This window comes from Mastigoproctus giganteus, chromosome 7 (assembly GCF_048544385.1).
Source record: "Mastigoproctus giganteus isolate SK-2022 chromosome 7, ASM4854438v1, whole genome shotgun sequence".
Taxonomy (NCBI): domain Eukaryota; kingdom Metazoa; phylum Arthropoda; class Arachnida; order Uropygi; family Thelyphonidae; genus Mastigoproctus; species Mastigoproctus giganteus.
Window position 1 is genome coordinate 64,282,836 of NC_143581.1, and position 14,482 is coordinate 64,297,317.

At 38.8% G+C, this 14,482-nt stretch overlaps 1 protein-coding gene across 1 annotated transcript in view; it reads right to left on the reverse strand.

Moving 5' to 3' along the window:
• The window catches only part of Syn1 (Syntrophin-like 1), a 165,324-nt gene that overhangs the window by 113,375 nt on the left and 37,467 nt on the right, over positions 1–14,482 (reverse strand). The gene's annotated exons all lie outside the window — the stretch shown is intronic.

Here is a 14,482-nt window from a genome sequence, read left to right on the forward strand (position 1 = left end):
TATGAGGTCATCTATACAAAGGGTACTGGGAAAGTTTTGCAATACAGCTTTGTTTATTTAATTTTTTCAAAGTAATTTCCTCTACATTCAATACACCTCTCCATCCTCCGAAACCAATCTTTAAACCAGTTCTGCCAAGTTTCACTAGGGAGTAAAGCACACTCGTTGTCCCAAGCCCGTAGAAGGTCCTCATCACTGGAAAACCGCCTCCCTTTTAGCTTCATTTTCTCATGCGGGAACAGTGCAAAGTCGCAGGGAGCAAGGTCTGGACTGTAGGGAGGGTGCTCGAGAAGTTTCAGTCCTGTCGTGGTCAAATATTCGGTGCAGGCTTTGGCGCAGTGAGCTGGAGCATTATCGTGATGGAGGTACTAGGTGTCCATTCTTGACTTTGGCCGCAGGTTCTTCATAGATCCAATGACTTTGGGCAGGCATTGTTCAGTATACCACTTAGCTGTGACTGTCTTCTGCGTGTCCAAAACGACATGTTCCACAATTCCACTCGATTTGAAAAATACAGCTATCATTTTCTTCTTTACAGATCGGGATTTTCTGACAATTACGGGTGTGTCGTCATCATCAAAGACCCAAACTTTGTTTTGAGCCTTGGTCGGCAGATCGTAATAGTACAGCCAAGTCTCGTCACCTGTCACGATGTTGTTCACATACCGAGATTGTCCCTTATCAAACTTTTTTAACATCTCCCAGCACCAAGTCACACGTCATGTCATCTGCTCTTCAGTCAGTTGATGCGGCACCCAGAGAGAACAAAGTTTCTTCACATGCAAATGATCTTGCAGAATCGAACGAATTGCTGGTGCATTTAGGCCCAAAGTATCCTCTATCTGTTGGTAGGTCACTCGCCTGTTTTCGTCAAGCATTTTCCTCACAGCAGTAACGTTTTCCTCCGTAACTGACGTTCGTGGCCTTCCCGGCCTCTCAGAATCCTCCAGAGTGAAATTTCCCCTTTGGAATTCTCTATACCACCTGAATATCGTTGTACGATGTGGACAATCATCATCTAGTGCAAGAGTCATTTCTTCTAAGCACTGGTCTATGGTTAAACCACGCAAGAATTTATACCGCAAAACTGTCCTTATCTCATTTCGTGACCACGATGCCATCGCAAGCACTTTACACTCTCACTACTAATGAATAACTGAGCCAATCGACTTGGCGCGGCGGCTACTATGCATGTATGAACATGTCTCAACATGCAGCAACAAACAGCTTCCTGTGATTCATTGTTGCGTCATATTGCAAAACTTTCCTAGTACCCTTTGTATATCTGTAGAGGTTAAGGTCCTGTGGAAATGAGATTTCTGACCAATATAGATATAGGTTGGATATTATGCATGAGGCAGGGCTGCCCATAGGTGCTCCATTGGTTTGTTGATACACTGTTTTACCGTCGTATACAAAATTATTGGAGATACACAAGTTCACTAGGTTGTTCCAGTAATAGGTATTGCAGGTTATATAATTTTTATATTTAGCATAAATATCTTTGAGTACTGTTTTTAGTTTGGTTTGTTTGATACTTGTAAATAGGCTGTGGAAGTCAAAAGTTTGTATATTGGTAACATTATTATTCTGCAAGAAATTTAATACTGGTAGGTTGTTGCCTATGATTCTGCTGTTATGTATGTTATTTAACAGTGGTTGCAGTAGTTGTTCAAGTGTTTTTCCAGGTTTGTGCACATAACTATTTTTGCAGGAGGTTATGAATCTGAAACCTATGGGTTTTTTGTGAAATTTTGGAATGAAGTATATATAAGGTAAGCTGTAATTGTTCATGTTCAGCTTTAGTTTTTTATTGAAGGCTATGAGTTTTTTTGTAATGATATTGCAGGCACTGGATATAGACTTGTACGTAATGCTGGAGTTAAGTTCAGTTATCAAGGTATGTGCATAAAAAGATTTGCAAATAAATGCATAATTGTTTGCTGTTTTATCTAAAGGTGTGATGATGAAGTCTGTGTATTTCTAGCAGTTTTTGTTTTAATTTAGCTAAGTTATGGTATTTGTGCTGGTTATATATATATTTGAACTAGTTAATGCATATTTATGTTTTAACAGAGTGAATGTATGGCTAATCCACATGTGGTATGCCTCTATAGGTGTGTTATGTTTGTAAGCTTGTTAAAGTTGTTTGTTTGTTTTGTTGGTTTTTAGGAGCATTAGCAACTAAGGCCATATTGCTCCGGGATATGCGGTGGTCATTCCTTGACCTTTGCGCATTGTCCGTATTTGGTGGTGACGGGCTCGAACCCCGGTCTAATCAAAAGCGTGTGCTGCGTACTGCTGCTCCTTCCCACCTGGCTACGGAGGCGCCTGCTTGTTAAAGCTTACAAACATATATATATATATATATATATATATGTATGTACATACATATATATATATATATATATATATATATATGTATGTACATACATATATATATATATATATATATATATATATATAAAAATTACATTTCATAATACTAATTATATATATACAGTATATAATTTTATTCTTTATATAGAAGTACTAAGTAAACATCAATTATAAATCACCACAAAATTAAAAAGATACAGTACACCTTTTTATAATGAAATAAACATATAAATTAAAAAATAATAATAAGTTTAAGTAACTTAAACCCAAATTTAAACCCTTTAGGGTGCCGCGGCACCCCGGTTGAAAACTGCTGCTTTCAAGGATGCTACACATACTGCTTTAGATTGTAAATTAGGTGTCATGAAGAAATTTGGTTGTGCGAATAATCTGGATTTAAGTTCTTTTAATTTTTTTTTTTTCCAAGGTCACTATTAGGTGGAAAATCCGATTGGTATTTACCATGGAAGCCTGTGTTGAAGTGCCTTTCTAAATTTCCTTTTTTGGGTATAGCCACGGAAGCATTGCAAATCAAATAACATTTTTCAACATTTTTCTTTTATCGTTACAAAAAAGTATTCTAGTTCCCACTCTTGATGAAAATGATACATTTTACTCTTTTTTGTAGTATTCATTTTAAATCAAAAGGTATTTAATTAAGTATAAGTACTGTCCAGTTATTAATATTAAGTAAGCTAAATAAGAATTCGACACACACGCTATGCTCTCCACAACGTAACTGCGTGAATGCTAGATAAGCCTAGTAGCTGCAGGGCGACAAGAGTGGTCATGTGGTTCAACGGATTTGTAATAAGTACATGCAGTGGGGCACATAATAATAATAACATTTAGATTTTGACTAATCTATTTTTTATATATATTTAAAATTCGTCGTGATCGACCGAAATTAAAGCCACGATTGACTGGAAGATCGCGAGCGACTTGTTGGCCACCCCTAGTGTATTGTATTATTAGTGCTATTTTATATTATTAATAGTTACATATTTTTAATACATTTAAGCATATATTTCATAGCATATATTTAATACATTTAAGTATACTTCTCGAAATGTATTCTTCTTAGAGCATATCAAAGACAGAAATGTTTTTTATGTCTTTGATACGCTCTAAGAGCTGCAATGAAAGAATCGCCATTCTTGTCGATGAGCAATATTCGAATTTTTTCTGATCCCAGAGTAATTCCTTTTTACAATGCACGCAAAAGCAAATTTATACAGCAAACTGTGATTATAAATGTCAACTGGATGCACTTCCTTTGATTTTATGTTTTTCTTAATTAACAGCATAACCTCTCCTCCCTTCCTATCCTTTCTGTACTCATTGTACTCCCCAAATTCCAATTCTGCATTCCTAACAACTGTGTAACACCACATCTCTGATATTCCAACAATATCTGCCTTTGATGTCTTAACCAGCACTTCAAATTCATCAAATTTATTTACTATATATCTAGCATTGGTGTACATGCATCTATTCTTATTCTTAGTTATCCTAACACATCCCATGTATTTCTTTGTTTCATGATGACTGCCATCAGTACCTGAAACCCCCACAGCACCACTCACTCCAGGCCGCTGCTCATTGTTATAGAAATAGAGTAAGAATCACCTTCACCTCTGCCTGCAGCCACTTTTAACCTTTTAATCTGTCAATTCCTCCCAAGCTAGCAGTTTTCCAACACACATAATGCCCACATAATGCTGCCTTGATAGCATCAGCAAACACTTGCACCCTTTCTATTTAAGTGCAACCAATCCCTGTAGAAGCAGTCTCTCCTGTTAACAAACACAGACCACATTGATCCAAACCATGGTGAGATGCAATACCACCACTTTGCTTATTGGAGGTTTGCGGTGGTGGAATCCATGTTTAGTTGTTTGTTTGTTGTTTGGTTTTTAGGAGCATTAGCAACTAAGGCCATATTGCTCCGGGATATGCGGTGGTCATTCCCTGACCTTTTCGCATCCTCCATATTTGGTGGTGATGGGCTCGAACCCCAGTCTAATCAAGACGCGAGTGCTACGCACTGCTGCTCCTTCCCACCTGGCTACGGAGGTGCCTCCCGTGTTTATCTCCAAAGTTATGTTCCGGTCAACCCTTCCCCATCTCTTCCAACAAGCAGTATGACTGATGTCCTTTGAGATTATGATGACCACCATTGCGAGATGAATTTTACAGGGAATATCAGAATAGGCCTATGCACAATTAACACCTTTGAAGAAAAAGTTGGTCCTTCAGGCTGCTGCAGACATTCTGTCAGATATTCCAGAAAAGCTGTGCTTGCTACCTGGGTGTCTAAAATGGTGATGGAACTGATATTCATGTCTCAAGTCAAGTGGACCCAATTTCGGTGAAGTCCGGACAGTCTGTGACGGCCAAATCTTCTGCTTGCACCTTCATGATGGTGGGACTATTAGTAATCCTGGGTATAATCCCCATGTGCACGAACACTGTTGACCACCCAGGTGTGAAACAATGTAAGCAAGGGTTGATGTGTGGCACCCACACCACATGGAGTAATGCCACCCCTCTGAGTTACCAGGCAATAATAGGTGGTAGATGACTCATCAATCAGTGCAATACCACCACTTTGCTTATTGGAAGTTTGAAGTGGTGGAACCCATGTTTAGTCTCCAGAGCAAAGTTCCAGTCCCTATCTCTTCCAACATGCAGTATGACTGATGTCCTTTGAGGTTAAGATGATCTCTATGTCGAGATCGAAACTTCTTTACATTTCAAGTGTACAGCTCTAAAATTGTGTTTGCAGGCCGGCCACTAGGTACACCGGACCGAACCTATTGGTAACTCTCTAGGAGGCATCTGGATCAGCTAGTGTATAATCTTGCTACTTCTACTCTACCAGATAGTGACTGGAGGGAGTCCGAGTAATGTGTATACGGAGGGCATTGTCGAGGCCACATTATGTCAAGGATCTGGGAATATATTCTTACCATGTGTATGCCATATCCAAAAATTTCTTTACTTCATACAGCATGTCCCCCCACCACTGTTTCTTACTACTGAATACACCATGAATTATCAAACTAATAGAAAAAACTTATCTGCAAAAAGATCTAAACCTCCCAAACACTTCCTAGTTCATTTCACAAATATGTGTGGTCTCGGTTCTAATCTCAATGATGTCCATTTCCACTTACAGTCTGCCAAACCCATTATACTTTTTCTGACAGAATCTCAGCTATCGGTTGATTCAAGCACTGCTCATCTCAGTTGCTCAAATTACTGCCTGTATGATTCCTTTTGCCTCAAAGGTGGTACTTGTGCATGTGTCCGTTCCGATATTCCCTAGCAGAGACTTCGTAATTTGATATCTCCTCTTTTTGAGCTTCTCTGGCTCAAAAACTCTCTACATCATTCTGTCAAATTCATCTGTTGTCACTACCGTTCTTCCACTCCACTAATCACATGGAACTCTCTGACATCCTCTCTTTGCAACTTGACTTTCTCTAGTCTTTCCCTTGGTGATTTTAATGTTCACAACTCCAGCTGGCTTCCATTCTCTAGTCACACAGACCCAGCTGGTCGAGATGCTGAGGCTTTTGCAATTACTAAAGACCTCACACAGATTGTTCATTTACTTACCAGAATACCGGACAATCCTAACCATACAGCCAACATGCTTGATCTTTTTCTCACAAACAACCCTTCTAAGTGCATGGTCAAAGTGAGTGGTCCTTTAGGCACCTCAGATCACAACTTGGTAATTGTCTCTTCTCCAATGTAGCCTTTATCTCATGGCTATTCCCAACCTTGAGTTGTTTAGCATTACAAGAATGCAAAATGGGATGACTGCGAGATTTATTTTCTTCTTTTCCATGGTCGGATTACTGTTTCAAAATTCTGATGTCAACGTTTGCTCAGATTGTATCAGTGAAATTATTCTTGTAGGAATGGAATCCTTTATTCCACGCTCCGCTTTAAAATATCGTCCTTTATCTAAACCTTGGTTTTCCAATAAATGTGCCAAGGCTGCTCAAGAGAAGAATGTTACATATCGTAATTGGCTTGTTTCCAACACTTCGGTTTCATTTTCTGCCTACACCAAAGCTCAACAATTGTAAAGTAGTTATTAATCAGTCCAAACTAGATTTTAAACAGGCTAAGAGTAGAAAACTTGCTTCTTGCCCTAATGGTAGCAGAGTATTCTGGTCTCTTGCCCAAGACATTGGCTGCAACTTTTGCCTATCTCTGCTTCCACCTCTGACAAAACCAGATGGTTCTATTGTCACTTCAGCCAAGGGTAAAGCTAATCAGCTAGCATCCCATTTTTTTTTCCAACTCATTTATTAATGATCTTGGTAAAACACCTCCCACCGTTCCTAGCATGCTCCATTCAATGCCTCCTGTGGTCTTCCGTCAAAAGGATGTCAGAAGGAGTTTGACGAATCTTGATGCTAAGAAAGCTCCAGATCTTGATAGTATTTCTCCACTTGTTCTCAAAACCTGTGCTCCTGAACTTACCCCTGTTCTTTGCCACCTTTTTTCACTTTTTTATTCCAAAGGTGTTTTTCCTTCTGCTTGGAAATTTGCTCATATCCAGCGAGTTCCTAAAAATGGTGACAAATCCCTCCCATTCAATTATCATCTCATTGCAATTACTTCTACTCTTTCTAAAATACTTTATCGATTAACTGCCAACTCAAACTATCTAGAAACTTTCTGTCTGATCAACGATTGCCAGTATGGATTCTGTCAGTGTCAATCCACTGGTGATATTCTGGCTTATGTTGCCCATTTATGGACAAATTCAGTGGAACAGTTCGGTGAAACACAAGCAGTTGCTCTTAACATCTCAAAGGCTTTTGATCGTGTTCTGGCAAACCCATTGTACTTTTTCTGACAGAATCTCAGTTATCGGTTGATTCAACCACTGCTCATCTCAGTTGCTCAAATTATTGCCTGTATGATTCCTTTTCCCTCAAAGGTGGTACTTGTGCATGTGTTTGTTCCGTATACTAGTTGCATAAAGGTCTTCTAAACAAGTTTCCATCTTATAGTCTGCCAACTGTTTTTTATAATTGGTTATCCAGTTTTCTCTCTGACCGCTCACTGAGGGTGGTGGTAGATGGCTCTTTATCTTCTAACTTCTCCACTAATGCTGGTGTCCCCCAAAGTTCAGTTCTTTTCCACCCACACTTTTCTTCTTGTATGTTAATGACCTTCAACTGAACAGAAATTCTATCTATAGTTTGCTGATGATAGCACATTTCATTCCACTTTCCAGTTTGAGAAACCTTGCCCTGCTCAATCAGCTTCAACTTCCTGAATATCTGCTACCCATTCCTTAAATGCCAATCTCCAGGTAATTCTCCAGTGGGGCAAAGACAACTTAGTTGATTTCAATCCTTCTAAAACTCAGTCCTGTCTTATATCTCACAAAAAGGATTCTTCTGTTCATTTCTAGGCAAGATGATATATCTCTTTTGAGGATTACCCCTCTAATCTCTCTTGGCACAAGCACATTACAAATATTGCTTCCTCTGCATCTACAAAACTTGGTTTTTTTTTTCGCTCTCAGCATTACTTTTCTTCCAAACAGCTGTTCACTCTGTACAAATTGCAAATCTACCCTACCATGGAATATTGTTCCCACATCTGGAGCGATGCACTCAAAACCTCTCTCGGGCTTCTAGATTCCATTCAGAATTAATGACTCATCTCTAACAGAGTCTCTCCACACTGTCTCACAGATGTACTGTCTCTGCTGCATTCCTTTTCGACAAATACTTCCATGGGCACTGTTCTTCTGAATTGGCTTCTATAATTCTTGCTCTCTCTTTCAAAACAGTCTGAATTACAGTCTACAGAAGTTCAAGTCTAATGTCAACGAAGATCTTCACATCTTCTCAATCTCCAACTCATATACGGTACTAAGTATTATAGGTTCTAATACCTCTCGTGTTTGGGGTTTTCATAAAAAAATTTTAAAAAAAGGAATCACACAGGAAATAATTAGGATAACTGAGATGAGCCATGATTGAATCAACCAATAATTGGGATTTTGTCATAAAAAGTAAGTAGGACTTGTCACAGATTGTAAGCAGAAATGAACATCACAGATTGGAACTGAGATCGCATATATTTGTGAAATTAATGAGGAAGTTTTTGGGAACTTTAGATATTTTCACAGATAAGTTTGTTCTATTAGTTTGTTTATTCATGATGTATTCAGCAGTAAATTAAATGTAGGAGGTACATGTTGTATGAATTAATGAAATTTTTGGATATGGCATACACATAACAAGAATATACCTAGCTCCTTGACATAATATGGCCTTGACAATGTCCCACCTACACACATGCATATTACTCAGACTCCCTCCAATCACTATCGGCACAGTAGAGGCAATGAGATCATACACTAGCTGATCCAGATGCCTCCTAGAGAGTTGTTGAAATATTCAGTCTGGTAGACCATCTAGCAGCAGATGGTTTGCAAACACCATTTTAGAGCTGTACCCCTCAAAAAAAATGCAAGGAAAATTGGATCTCGCCATGATGTCCATAATAACCTCAAAAGACATCAATCACACTGCATGATGGAAGATATTGCAGAGTTGCTGGAGCTTTGCTCTATAGACTAAATATGGATTTCGCCACTTCAAGCCTCCAATAAACAAATTGATGGTACTGCATTGGTTGATAAAGAGTTATCAAATGCCTAGTATTACCTGGTGACAGAGAGTGGCAACATTCCTCTGTGTTGTGTGGATGCCATGCTTCAGCCACCCCTGATTAACAGCTGGGTAGTCATCTCCAGTATACTAGTTGCAGTATTTTGGGACCGTCACACAGGGATTATACCCAGGATTACTAACACTCTCACCAATTGTGAAAGTGCAAGCAAAGGATTTGGTTGTTGCAGAACAACCAGACTTCACTGAAATTCAGTGCACTTTACTTAAGTGTCACCTGAATATCAGTTCCATCGGCATTTTAGACTCTCAGGTGGCAAACCCTAGCCTGTCATACCTGAGAGAATGACTATGGAAAGCCTAATTACAATAAAAATAAAACTGAAAGAGAAAACCTAGTTTTTTCTGATGCTGAGGAAACACTATTTGTAATATGTTCATGTCAAGAAAGGTTATAAATTAGGGTTATTCCCAGTAAAGATTGTGATCTTGTCCACAAATGTGAATTTTGTTATAGAAGAAATGTTGAAGTAGTAATTTTTTTTTTTTTTTTTTTTGAGAAATGAAACAGGACTGAGTTTTAGAATTACAGTTAACCAAGTTTTCTTATTTCCAATAGAGAATAACTTAGTGACCAGCATTTAAAGGATAGTGGTGATGGTTATTCAAGAAGTTAATGATATTAAGAGTAGGAGACTGGCAGAATTACTTAACAAGTACAAGACAATTGTGAAAAAAAGCCATGAGTTAGGGTTGAATTTGAAAGTGTCTGCAATTCAGCCAAGACACGATAGGAGGGAGTATATGATGAGAGCCTTGTCGATCAATTCTGCCTTGGAGAGATTGTGCAAGGCTCAAGGGGTAGAATTTTTCTCAGCCTGGTCTGTGCTTGCTAACAGGAGAGTGCTTCTACAGGGATGGGATACATTTAAATAGAAAGGGTGCAAGACTATTTGCTAATGCTATCGAGGCAGAGTTAGGTGGGTCGGAAAACTGCGAGCTTGGGGGGGGGATACACGAACTAATAGATTAACAGTAGCTGCTGGCAGAGGTAAAAGTGATTCTTGCATTACTTCTATTGAAATGCAATTGAGCAGCAGCCTGGAAAGCAAGGCAATGGGAATTTCCAGGAAGGCTAGGAGTCATAGTGGAACAAGTAAATACATGGGCTGTGTTAGGGTAACTAAGAGTAGGTGCATGTATACTTGCATGCACACCAATGCTATGAGTATAGTTAATAAATTCGATGAGCTTGAAGTGCTAGTCAAGACATCAAAGGCAGATATTTTTGGGATATCAGAGACATGGTGTCACACAGACATAGCAGTGCAGAACTGGAATTTGGGGAGCACAATGTGTACAGAAAGGATAGACAGGGCAGGAAGGGAGGAGGGGTTATGCTGTTAGTTAAGAAATCCAAAATCTAAGGAAGTGCATCCAATTGATGTGGGTGGACAATGCAACATTCAGTTTGGTGTGACATAAGCACTGGGAAAGGAAAAATGAGAGTAGGTGTGTTTTATAGGCCTAATGAATCTGATAAGTATAATAAGCAATTGTGGAACAGAAGTTTAACTTCTGTTCCAGAGAAACAGAGTGGGCCAATAAATTAGAGTGTCTTATAATGGGGGATTTTAATTTCCCAGATATTGACTGGAATTTGTGGGTAGGTCACTCACACACTAGCAAGGCTTTTGTGGATTTATTGGATGATTGTTTTCTAAAGCAGCATGTTCGGGAGGCAACTAGAGGGAGTAATAATCTTGATCTGATTATCAGTAGTGATTCTTCATGCATCAAGAATCTGCTGATAAAGGAACCACTAGGTGGCAGTGGTCACAGTGTGCTGAAGTGGGATTTACTCAAAGAGGTAACTACAAAAACCCTTCCCTTTACATCAAGGGTAAAGGGAAGGGTTTTTGCTTTCATAAAGGTGACTACAGTGGTCTGAGAAAGTTTTAAATTCTACACGGTGGAACCAACTGATGATGTTACCAACAGCAAATTCAAAATTGGAAGCATTAAAAGAATTAATCTTGAAAGCTACTAAGCTTTTCATACCAACAAAGAAATAATGTTCAAGATTTAGGCCTAAATGGATGTCAGATGAACTAATTAGACGTGACAGGGAAGAAAAATGCATGGGATACATATAAATTAACATGTGACACAGAAGCCTTTGATAGATATAAGCTGGTCTGTAACAAAGTTACAAAAGGAGGTTAAGCAGGCGAAGGCAGATTACGAGAAATTTTTGGCAAAGGATGCAAAGAAAAACAGCAAAGAGTTCTTTACTTATGTAAACTCTAGAAGGAAGGGGATGAATCAGATTGGTCCACTTGATATTGATGGTTCAACTGTTGATGATCCTGCTCAGGTAGCTAACAAACTAAATGAATATTTTGCATCTACATTTACACATGAGGAACTCCTTATGTGTAAATGTAGGGAATACACCTCTGGCATTCCCCATTCAGGGAGGGGAATGCCAGAGATGCATGCAACTCTGGTAGTAAGCTAGATAATCTTGTAATAACTGAAAGTAAAGTGGAGGAGAAATTGTTGAAGATAAACACAAGAAAGGCACCTGGGGTGGATGGAATCTATTCAGTTATATTAAAGGAGGCAACAAAGGAAGTAAGCAAACCCTTAGCCATAATTATGAGAGCTTCCCTGGACTCAGGGGAGGTACCCATGGACAGGAGATGTGCAAATGTGACCCCAATCCACAAAGGGAGACACAGGTTATTACGGACCTGTTAGTTTAACTTCTGTTCAAGGAAAATTAATGTAGGCACTGGCTAAAGAAGCATTGCAGGGATCATCTAGACAAGACTTCAGTTATAGCATGGGTTTGTTAAGGGGAAGTCTTGTCTGACTAATTTGATTGGATACTATGATGTAGTCACAAAGGAACTGGATGCAAAGAATAACTTTGATATCATATATTTGGATCTTCGAAAAGCCTTCGATACTGTTGCACATGAAAGACTGATGCACAAATTGGAGCAGATAATTGTTGGAGGCAAATCTTTTTGGTTGCTGCTATGGATAAGGGGATGGTTGAGTGGGAGAAGACAGAGAGTGGTAATCAATGGACACTGCTCTTCGTGGACTAATGTTATTAGTGGAGTACCTCAGGGTTCAGTGTTGGGTCCATTGTTGTTTTCTGTATTTATAAATGATATTGATGATGGAAAACTGCGAGCTTAATGTCCAAGCTTGCAGATGATACAAGGTTGGCAGGGTTGTTAATGACAGTACACTGCTGCAACAGGATCTAGAAAAGTTGAGCAGATGGGCTGAGAGGTGGCAAATGAAGTTTAACATTGACAAATGTAAAGTACTACATATGGGAAGAAGTAATCCCAGAGTAACGTATCAACTCTGTGGTACCACACTGACAGTGGTAGAGAATGAAAAGGATCTGGGGTAGTGTCATGGTGTCTTGTCAATGATATACAGGAATTTTTCTAGCAGGGATAAGGAGGTGATTATCCCCTTGTATAAGGCAATGGCCAGGCCAGGCCACACCTTGAGTACTGTATACAGGTCTGGAGGCCTCATTTTAAGAAGGATGTAGAGCTGCTGGAACGAGTACAGAGAAAGGCAACAAGATTAGTGAATGGAACAAAGGGTTGCTCTTACGAAGAAATGCTTAAGTTTTGCAAATTACAGTGTCTGGAGACTATGCACCTCAATCAGATCACCTGCGAGGTGATCTGATTGAGGTGTATAAAGCCTTGAATTGTTTGAGTATGCTTAATGTGGATGGGATTCTTCCTCTTGCTCAGAATAATTGCCTGAGAGGGCATAAATTCAAATTGAGGAAAGACGGTTGTAGGCTAGATGTGTGGAAGTTTGCCTTTAGCCAGTGGGTGGTTGATTGGTGGAACAAACTTCCATCTGCAGTTGTAGAAGTTGATAGCTTAAATAGATTCAAAGCAGAACTTGACAAACATTTGGAGCGAGTGGATGGGTGAAATAAGGGGGTTTTTTTTTTTTTTTTTTGGCTGATGCTATATAAGCTTGCTTTCTTGCATCATGTGCCTTTGCTAATGCTAAGTTAATCTTTTTTTGCAGGGTTTGACTTTAAAGAGACCATGCTAACCATGGACATCATTATTATGCTTTAATCATCATTAACAATAAAAAAAAAAAAAAAAAAAAAAGAAACATTATTTTAATCAAAGGTGAGGATTAAAATTATAGCCCCTTTAGCACTCCCTTGGATTACCCCTGATGGTAACTTTCAAGTTTCCTCTTAAGGAAACTTGGAAGTTGCCATGGCCATGAGAGATGCAATATCATCAGCAAACCTATGGATAGTATTTCCAGTCAATGGAAGGTCATTAATACTAAAGAGGAAAAATGTAGCATATCCATATGCAGGTCCCACACAGAGAGGCTGCAGGTGAAAATTTTCAATCAAATAATGAGATTTTAAACACTAACCTGAGTCCATTTTTTTGTAAGAAGCACACTTTATGCTCTGAGGAAACTGCTTATACACACATAATTTCAAAATATAAAGCAAGTAACTGCAATGGAACCTGGGCTGGGTTCAGCAAGTAATTCAGTTAAATTATGAGTCCCCAAATTTTTTCAGCCATAGGCAACAATTATTGAAGGCATAAATTCAGCCCTGTTAGTTCATGCAAACCCAAAAATAAATAATTTATAAACATCACATTTCAAGTAGCAACTTTCTGGTTTTTGGGGGTGGACCACATGGAAAAGTACAGCAAAGGGTTAAATGATTAGCGGATATAAATTACAATCTTGAACTATACAAAAATCTGCTTCCCTACATCATGGCCTTACTAATAACGACATGAAAAGAAGTAACATTTGCACATACTTCTCCATTTTGATAATAAAATGAAACTTTAAACTCAGTTTAAAAAAAAATATGTCACTAACTACAGCCAATGCTGTCATGAGATACTTTTGCATCTTAGGCAACTCAAGCATTTGCCAAGAGCATAGGGATTACCCATAAAATTAAATAATCTGCATGACGGCAAAGCACCCCTACCCAAATGGCACCCTAAGCATTTGCCCGGATGTCTACCATACCACAACGGCACTGACCATAGCACACATAATATTCACCTAAAGCTGCGAAGCTTAAACCTTTAAATAAGATCCTTGAAGAATCATGGATCAAGGTATGGAGATATAGTGGCACTATTTAAAATTATCAACAAAAATGGAAGGAAAAAGAGCAGTCTGCACAGATTTCAATTAATCTCCCTAGGAAAGAGGTCAGTAGAAAGACCCTCTCAGAGATGATATAAGATTGCAGTAAGCCCTGTGACCCTAATATCTGTTAGGAAAAAGATAACCAATGCAGTCTACAAAAAAAAATTTTCTGTAGTAATCTAAAAGTTCATGAGCCTTCAAACAAATCTCTTAAAAATATC